The 10,243-nt window shown below is 38.9% G+C and overlaps 1 pseudogene; it reads left to right on the plus strand.

Annotated features, from left to right (window-relative positions):
* Positions 1–1,676: 1,676 nt before the first annotated feature.
* LOC123231949 lies at positions 1,677–3,667 on the plus strand (annotated as a pseudogene).
* Positions 3,668–10,243: the final 6,576 nt, after the last annotated feature.

A 10,243-nucleotide genomic window follows, 5' to 3' on the forward strand; every position in this document is an offset into this window, starting at 1 on the left:
TCTTCCCCAAACTACCAAAAAGTCAAAAATTTGATCTCAGAAAACTATACCCCAGAAAGGGTATAGTTTGTAATTATTATAAATCCCCTTGGATTTATAAAAATCCATAGCTTTCATTAATTCAAATTCTTCTCAGTTGATAATAAAGAAAAACCCTTGGGATTCAGAGTACAGTTTCTGGGAAACAATTAAGGAGCTTTCCACAAATCCCCTTGAAGCCATGCCCACAGTGTTGTTATTGCCAATACAGCATGATTGTGATAGTTGAGAGAGTAAATGGGATGAGCTTTCAGACATGTGCCACAGTAAGATCAATCTTTCATATGACCTAACTGGCAATGAATTCTCAAAAAAGTGTTTGTTCTAGTGAAAGAAATTAGAGAGAATAAAAGTATATATTACAAAAGCAGAATAGTTGTGCTTTTAATTTGTCTCCAACCTATGTTTTTTTTTTCTTAAAGAAAATATGTAAACATTGTGTGATGCTACAGCTAGGAAACATAGTAAGGACTTCCTACTCTGAAAAAGTTAATCCTTGCCTTATCTGTGTTTGCTTCTTCAACTGATTTTTTTTCTGAGTTTGTCCATCACCCCAAAAGTTAGAATCTTAGATACTAGTGATTAGAAGAAGTACATTATCTTTCATGTTTGAGAAACTGATGCCCTTGGGGAAAGTGGAAATATGGCATTAGTCAATATTTTTTGCATAGTTGTACTGAGCTTCTTGACAGAAGGGACTATATCTTTTACTTTCTTTGTATTCTCATGACTTAGTACAGTAGACTGGCACATGATAGTCTCTTAATTATTATTAAATGACTATCTGTGCTTGCAGGGTAGAGTCAGGAGACAAGTGTGAACTTGTTGGAACCCTAGAAATAGTAACTTTTGAAGAATAGTGGCCATAGACCATACCATTTAGTGAGCTCTTCTTTGAAAATGCAGATCTAAAGCTCTGTCTCTGCTCTCAAAGGAAGATACCTGAGAAAGAAAACTTTCTTAAAAAGGAAGTCATGAGATGATGATAACTATAATATAACTTGTTAAAGGATCTGAGCTCTTTTTTCATATAGATGTTTAATTTTATGTCTTACGGTTTAATTTGTCTTAAAATTATCAATGTTGATCAATCAACAACGATTTATTAAGCACCAATCATATGTTGGTCGTTATACTAATCACTAGATAAAGATAAAAGAAAAAATCAGTTTCTGACCTCCAAAAACTTATATTCTAATGCAGGAGACTCCACAATGCTTGCACATACACACACATATACACACATCAGGTTCATAAAATTATATACAAAATTACATTAGCGAATAAGATATTTGCAGTTGTGGGGAACAGAAAAGACCTTTTGTATCCGATGCTATTTGTACAAAGTCTTGAAAGTAGCTAGGGCAGTAATGGGCAAACTTCTTAAAGAGGGGGCCAAAGAACAAGAAATGCTCAGGCCGGATAAAACATTTCAGGGGGTCACATGTGGCCGGTGGGCTATAGTTTGCCCATCACTGAACTAGGGGGTCACCATGTTAGGAAAGAGAAAAGGTTAACATAGTGGGTTTTGAGTCAGGGCTAAGACCACCTCCCTTAGCATATCATGCCCAGGATGTCAGTGGCAGAAGACATGGGGGCAGAACGGGGGTGATGGGATCATGCTGGATCTAAGGACAATGCCTTTTCCAGTTCCAAACCAGGAGACACAATAAACACAACCGCCACAGAAGCATTATGGCATTGCCTCTCATGTCAGTTTACTGATCCCTAAAGAGACAAACTTTATACTTGCACAGAAACTAGTTGAAACCCTTTGGAGATTTTTGAAGAGGAAGAACTGTAGTACAATATTTAAATTTTGAGAAAATGAAGTAACCTGGTAAGAAGGTGGATCTGGGAAATCAGTGAAAGCTAGAATATTCCATTCTACAGTTTTAAAAGGTGGGATGAAAATTTTTTTACATTTGGTTTCTATAGATAAGAGTTTATACAAATGGTCCTGATGCTGATGTATTGTGCACTGCATCAAGATAGGTTGACCAAAGTTACTTTTTAACCTCATCTTATGAAAAATTGCAGCTAAAGGAAGAAGTAAAAAAAAATTAAGTACTGTTGAAGAGGTATTCCTATCAGTTGTCAAGCTATGTTTAATGGTCTAGAGATAGGTTATTTTGTTTGCAAAATTAGCCCTGCCTCCTGTTTTCAAGATTATAGCCTACTAAAAAATAAGAAGTCTTAATGGTTTACTGTACATGTATAATCTATATCAAATTGCTTGCTGGCTCAGGTGAGGGGGTGGGGGGAGAATCTGGATCAAATTAAAAACAAAAACAAAGGATTTATAAAAGTCTGTCTGTAGCAAAGGTTACTCTAGAACAACAGTAGGCAACCTTTTTGGCCATGAAAGCCATAAACACCTGCGGAAGGAGGAGGATGGAGGATGAAGGCGCTGGAATATGGGGCGGGGGCTGAAGGGCCCCCTGGGGCACATCCTGGGGCTCCACCTGGACTGACTGGTGGAGGGCCTGGAGCCAGATATGGCTTGAGAGCCATACGTTGCGGACCCCTGCTCTAGAATGTTGGAATTTCAATAAATTTGTCTTGTTATGTTGCTGTCTGCATGTAAAGTAAAAAAAAGGCAACAAAGAATATAAGATACCAAAACAAGTAAGACCCAAGTACTACCAATGTCATCAATCCATTTGAAATTAGGATGTGTCCAACATAAACACTATCTGTACTCTGATTTAGAAATGGTAGCATTTGTATTCCCACTATCTAGCCAAGTGGCTAATGCTTAGTAAATGCTTGTGAACTAGAAAAAATAATAACAAAGTTCATCTGGAAGAACAAAAGATCAAAATATCAAGGGAACTAATGAAAAAAAATGTGAAGGATGGAGAACTAGCAGTACCAGATCTTAAACTGTACTATAAAGCAATGGTCATCAAAACAATATGGTATTGGCTAAGTGACAGAAGAATGGGTCAATAGAAGAGACTAAAGCAATCTAGCATTTGATAAGCCCAACATCTCAGCTTTGGGGATAAGAATTCATTATTTGACAAAAAACTGCTGGGAAAATTGGAAAATAGTATGGGAGAGATTAGGTTTGGGTCAATATCTCACATGCTATATATCCAAGATAAGGTCAAAATGGGAAAATGACTTAAACATAAAGAATGATATTGTAAGTAAATTAGGTGAATGTAGAATTGTTGATTGGCTTTTTAAAAATGTTAACAATTGCAGAGTAACCAAGGAAAATTTATATCTAGTACCAAATATTGACAAAACTTCAGTTTAACTCTAAAAGCTAATAAACTTTGGGTCAAAGGCCACATCTAGTCCAATATATTTGGCTTCCTTGGTGGTGTTTCCTGGGCTATGCGAGTAGCAAGAACTTTCCACCTTTATCCAAATGCAGTAGCATCAACTCTTGTACATATATTTCGATTGGTGTTTTCTAAATGGGAATGGCCAAATCCAGTGCTATGGAAACAATCTGAAGAATGCTTTACTTAATTTGCCTGTATGGAACCCAAGGATAAAACCCAATGAAAGGTACCATCTTGTACTCATATTTACACCAACATACCCATGACAGAATTCTATGTATAATGGGTCCATTTCTGCGTGAATTGTCATTGTTGAGGAGTTTAAATAATGTAAGGATGGTATTTTTGCAAAGGGGATGGGACAAAAGGAGCCAGAGAAGGAGTGGCTGACAGTTGGTGACAGTTACTGGCAGTTGAGACCAGAGTGGATTCTGGGAAGTGCTTGGAAGGAAGGAGAGAGAGTTGGAAAACATCCCAGCTCAGATCCAGTCCTGAGGCCTTCGTGAGTATCTTTCTTTGGACATTGAAACCCTGATTTCCTGGTCAAAGGCATCCAATTGCATCTTACCCAGGAAGACTTCAATCATCAAGTTAGATAAGTTTTTGGACTCAATTTTGGGAGCAATCTCTTAGGCTGCTTCACCCATTACCCAACCTTGCTGAGAGACCCCCTTTCAGTCAAAACTTACAATTATAGAAAAGGATAGAAATAGAAACAGAAGGAGAAGGGGGAGGGAAGAAGAACCTTGGGAGTGGGAACCACAAAGGTTCCCACCCGAGTGATGGACTCCATAGAAATAGAGAAGAGAGCACCCCAAAATCCCTCTGCCCTTCACCCCTTTCCCTAACCCCTGAATTGCAAAGAATAAAAACCATCATTAGTCAGATAGTGTTCCAGAGTGCTGAGAGATGAGGGAGAGGGGAATCACAGCTTGGTCTGGCTGCCTCCATCTTGAATCCAGACCACCCGCTGTGAATTTGACTGACCTTGGGGGAGGCTTGTGTGAACCCCATCCTCATTCAGAATCAGATTGGGGTCCCCCATACCTCATCTTATAGGGAAGCCTTGCCTCCAACTCCTACAGGGTGGCATGACCATCCAGGTCACCCAATTTAGGGGTGACACCCCCTCGAAGTCTCCCAGAGTGTATATTCGGTGAGAGGGGAGAGCTAGAAGAGAGTCTCACCATATAGACTCTCTCTCCCCTCTATCATAACATTGGTTACTAGGCCCTTGCTCTTTACTCTCAGTCTATGTTCTGCAGTTTACATGTCTGTTCCTTTAAGAATTTCTGGATTTCATTCAAGCCTGTCTTTCTGATTAAAATAGTGAAATGTTGTCCAATCACTCTCAAAGCCGACAAGATAATATTAGTCTCTGAACTACAAATTTAGGGATTCTGGTTAGTTCTCAAACTCTTAAGACAATAGGAAGTGGCTAGTTTGTGAAGAGCTTTGAATGTCAAACAAAGGAATTTACATTTGATCTCTGAGTAAGAATGGAACCACTAGAAATTATTGAACGAGGGGAACATGACATGACCAGATCTGTGCAGGCCTTAGGAAAATCATCGTGTCAGCTTGTGGTAGATAAATTGGAATGGGGAGAGTTATGAGATAGGGACATGAATTAGGTAGGTATTGACTGCAATTTCCCAGGGGAATATGATATAGATCAGAACTAGGATAGTGGGTATGTGAGTGGATATGAAAATATAGGATAAATATCATGAAGTGTAAAAATGTTATAAAAAAATTCCATGAAAATGGTGTGATTTAGCAACTTAATTGGAAATGCTGACTGATTAAAGTGAGAAATCCAGGATAAAACTGAGCCTGAGTCACTGGAAGGATACAGTGGTCTCCTTATATATACAGTAGAGCTAACATTTCTGTAACACTTATTATGTACCAGACACAATGTTAAGTGCTTTATAATTATCTCATTTCATCTTCACAAACCTGAAAGATAGGTTTTACTATTATCTATTTTATAAATGAGGAAACTGAGGAAAACAGAAGTTAAAGGACTTGCCTGGTTTGAAAGAATGAAGGAGTGTCTGAGGCTAGATTTGAACTCAAGTCTTTCTGGCTCCAGGACCACTACTTTACTGAAAATGTTACTTCTTCTACTGAGATTCTTAAGCAGATAAGATGAGTCTACATCCAGCATCTTGGGACATGAGATAGTCTTAGTCCACTGTGCATCTTGATATCATATTTGCCAGCTTCCTTGATGTAAAATGAAGTCTCAGACCTCAGAATTAATTTACACTGCATTTTCTTACTATTAATGATTTGAAACATGCTTTCATGTGGCCATTTATAGTTTACAATTCTTTTTTAAATTCATTTCCTTTGATCTATTGGAGAATGACTCTTTATCTCCCATAAAATAGGATTCATAGAATTTAGAAGTTGGAAGGGATTTCAGCAACCATCTAGAATACCTTATATCCAAGAAGAATCTTTACAATAATATACCTGCTAAGTGGTTCACCAGTGCTTGCTTGAAGTTTTCCAATGAGAAGTATTTCTCCACTTCTTAATTCCACTTTTGGACACTTCTGATTATTAGTGAGGTTTTTTTTCCTGACATCAAGCCTAAATTCATCTCTTTGTAATTTTTATCCAATGCCTTTCGGGAACTGAATCCTTCATCCATTGAAAGCTCTCCCAAAACTTGAATATAGCTATAGTCCTCCCCCATATCTTCTCCATGATAGAAATTTCTATCTTTCATCTGCTTTTAAAGGAATTCAAAGTCTTTCACCATCTTTGTCATTCTCCTCTAGATTCTGCTCAGCCTATCAATATTCTTCTCAAACTGTGGATCCCAAAACTAAACAAAATATTTGAGAGTAAGAATTAAACAGAATATTCCTAATGAGGTCTGATGATGACAAAGTGGAAAGAGGATCTCACATCCTTATTCTGGGAAGCAATTCCTTTCTTAACAAAGCACAGGATCACATTCATTCTTTTTGCTTTTACATAATATTGTTGATTCATATTGAGTGGATAGTTATTAAACTGGTCTTTTTTCTCTTAGTTCCTTTCTCTCTCTGTCTTTCTTCGTCTCTCTCCCTCTATCTGTCTCTGTTTCTGTCTCTTTTTCTCTCTCACTCCTCATATTTGTACACATGTCCAATCTAATCTAGTTGGTACTCTCCTGTTTTCCATAAACTACAAGCATCACTGAGAGTGGCTCAGTAATAACATCAGCACCCAGAATGGCAAATTGCCTTGAGGTCATGGCATATGAGGATGAATTGAAAAAAAAAAAAAACTTCTGATATTTAATCTGGAGAAGAGAAGACTCATAGAGTTGATGATGTAAGTATTGAAGAACTGTCATTTAGGGGAGGCATCTGTTTTGTTCTATTCAGCTCCCGAGTGGAAAACAAGGAGCAATGATTTTACATTGCAAACAAATAAACTTGAGTTTGATGTCAAGAAAGACTTCTTAACAATTTGAAATGGCCATCCAATTTAAATTCAATTCTGTCTTAGAATGACTGAATTGGAGTAAGGAAGACCTGGGTTCAGGTTTGGTCTCAGACATATAAAAATTGTGTGTTCCTGGGCAAGTCACTTAACTTCTCTTTACCTCAGTTTCTCATCTATAAAGTAGGGACAATAATAGGGTTGTTGAATGGACCAAAGGAGATAATACTTGTAAGGTGCTTAGCACAGTGCTTGGGGTAGAGTTGGTGCTAAACAGATGCTACTTAATACAGTGGATAGAGTGTTGGGCCTGAAGTTTTAGGAAGTCTCATCTTCTAACATTCAAATCTGGCCTCAGACACTTACTAGCTGTGTGATCCTGGACAAGTGCTTTAACTTCATTTCCCTCAGTTCTTCATCTGTCAAAGGAACAGAAGAAAGAAATGGCAAGCCTCTCCAGTATGTTTGCCAAGAAAACTCCAAACAGAGTCATGAAGAATTGGACATTACTGAAATGACTGAACAACAACAACAAAATGCTAATTTCTTTTTTCTCAAAAAAAAAAAAATGGGCTGCCTTGGGAGATATTGGATTCCTCTTTCTTAAAGGTTCTTAAGCAGAAAGGAGATAACTTCTTGAAGTGTTTGAGGCTTTCTTTCATGTATAGAAGAACTGAGGATGAAAATTACCAATTGAGCAGTGGAGAGGCATGTGGTGGGTATGGGAAGGCCATAATAAGGAATTCAACAGGAAATGCTCTGTAAAGGATGTTGTATAAGAAATACATGTTTGAAAAACAAGATGTCATTGAATAGTGAGAGCAAGGAATAGGACAGATCATGTGCTCCATTGGTGGTTTTGCAACGTCAAGACACTTTGAGGAATAAATTTTGCCGGATCATCTGTAATGAATATAAAAGAGTACTTAGACCAAAGTTGCACAAGATAGGCAGGCATGAATGGATTGTTGTCTCTCTTATTAGATAATAAGACTTCTCAAAAGAATAAACTGTCTTTTGCATTTCTTTATATCTCCAGTACTAAGCACAGTGCCTGACACATAGTAGGTGCTTAACTAATGTTTACTGACTGACTTCTTTCATTTTTGGAAGGAATATCTATTTTGGGTAAATCACATATCCCTTGGAATATTACTTATCAGTCATCATAATTGGTCATCATAAAATATTAATCATCATGATTGTGTACTATTATTATTGAAAGCAATGGTAATATTACACCAATACTCCAAAAGATCTTTGATCTCATGAAAGTGAATATCTCTGCCAATGATGCAGATTTCAATCCATCCGTATATGACCATCCTGTGCCAGTCTCATCCATGTCCTTCCCTAAATTCACTACAAAGTTCCTGAGAGGCTGCTTTGCTTTCTTATAATATTGTGAGGATTCCACTGGAATTCTCAAGCTGGTTTCCGTTGCTTTTGTCATATGACCATCTCAGATTCTTTTTCTCCTCATATATCATTACCACCGTTACCACCATCATCAGTACTATAATCATCATCATATTTTCATCATTATCACCACCACCACCACTAATGTCATCATTACCACCATCACCATACCATTACCTTCATCATCACCACCATCACCATCATCACTACCGCAATTATCGTCATTATTATCATCATTGAGACCACTATTATTACTATCATAGTCATCATCATCATCATCACCATTTCTTATTTGGGAAACAATATGAAAAATAGTATTGGATTTGAAGTCAAGGGTCTTGGGTTTAAATCTCAGCTCTACTACTTATATGACTTTAAGTCAGTTAGTCTTTCTGAGTCTCTCAGTTTCTTCATTTATAAAAATGAGGGTGTTAGAGTAGATGGTCTCCAGCCCTTTCCAGCTCTTAGGATCCCATGAAAGCTCTGGTCTTGATAATGTACTATGTGACGGGAGCAGGCGGTGCTAAAGAACCACTTCATTAATTAAGTCCCTCCTGCATACATCTGTTGGCCATCAGGAAACACCTTGCCTTTAGAAAGGAGCCTTGCTACCTCTGTCTGGCTCCTGGACCCATTTTCAGTTGGGTGAACCCCATTCTGCAAGTCTTCCCTCCCCTTGCTGAGGCGCTTGGTGGGGAATCTCTGGCCGTGAAGCAGTGTTGATGTGTGGCCTCCCCACAGCTGCTGTACTCCACCTAAGCTGGCCGCTGCGTCAGAAGGGTGGATCAAGTGATCCCTGTGTACCGTGCCTTTGCACATGGGCTTGTTTATACTCTACAAAGGGCCCAAGGGAAAACAGACTGACCGGCCAGTCATCTGTAGTAGAATCATGACTCTTCTGTGTTATGTGTAAGTTGGGGGAGGCAGGATGGTAGCCTATGTGCACGCGTAGGTGGTCCAGCAACATGGTGGCTCTGCTGATGACATGCGCCTGATCCTGCTCTGCCTGCAAGGGGATCCCTGGCTCTGTGCATTGTCCTCCAAGCATCCAGGGAGGAAGACACACACACTCCTCTTGGCGCTGGCTGGGTCACTGAGCAATCAGAGGAATTCCCTCAACCTCAGCCAAGTGGGCTGTTTCCAGAGCCCGCCCAGACTCTGCTGGGACCCAGAAGAGTGAGCAGAGCTACCTTGGACAGGCCTGTGTGCTGCTGTTTCAAACAAAACAAAAACAAGAATCCATCACCAAATGCTTCCTCTTCTTTATAGAATCTGTAACTGCACATAAAATGGGGGGCCCAGGCCCCAGGAGGTCAGTCTTTGGAGGATTTGAAAGCTGGAAGTAATACTACTTTTGGAAAGAGATGTACCAGGACAGGGCTGCTCTGGGCAAAAAGAGATTGGAGGTCTCATGAGCAGCAATAATAAGGACTAGCTAGCATTTACATATTCTTTTAAGATTTGCAAAGCTCTTTAAATATGCTTTTTCTCATGGGTGGCAAAACAGATAGAGATATCAGTGTCTGGGTATTGAGGATTCTGCCCTGTCTCTCTGGCCTCAAATCCTTAATGCCCCTCCCAAAGAAAAATGCCTAATTTAAAGTATCCAGGGGTGTATTGTACATTGACTGGAAGGCAAGAATTCCACTTAAGAAAAACAAAGAAATTTAAATTTTTTAAAATGGTTTCATGAAGAAACTTTCTCTCCAGGTACAAATGTTGATGGGCCAATAATGCAGTGGAATTGGTTTGGTGCCCTTAATAAATGCTTATTGATTGATTGAAAGACTCTCCATTCTTTCTTTGTGGAATGATTTGTGAGTGACTGTTATTAACCTCTTCTATAGGGTTGGGCGCAACATTAGTTCTCTTTTTCCTCATCTATAAGATGAAAGAGTCTGACTCCAAGATTTCTGATTCCTTCTAGCCCTAAATCCTATTTGTGGTGGTGTGACTTTAAAAACCACTCCCAGATCACTCTGCTTGCTGTCTTTGATAAATAAATCTGATTCCAGACAAGGGGTGGAAGCCCTTAGTGA

This window comes from Gracilinanus agilis, chromosome 1, assembly GCF_016433145.1.
Source record: "Gracilinanus agilis isolate LMUSP501 chromosome 1, AgileGrace, whole genome shotgun sequence".
Lineage (NCBI taxonomy): Eukaryota > Metazoa > Chordata > Mammalia > Didelphimorphia > Didelphidae > Gracilinanus > Gracilinanus agilis.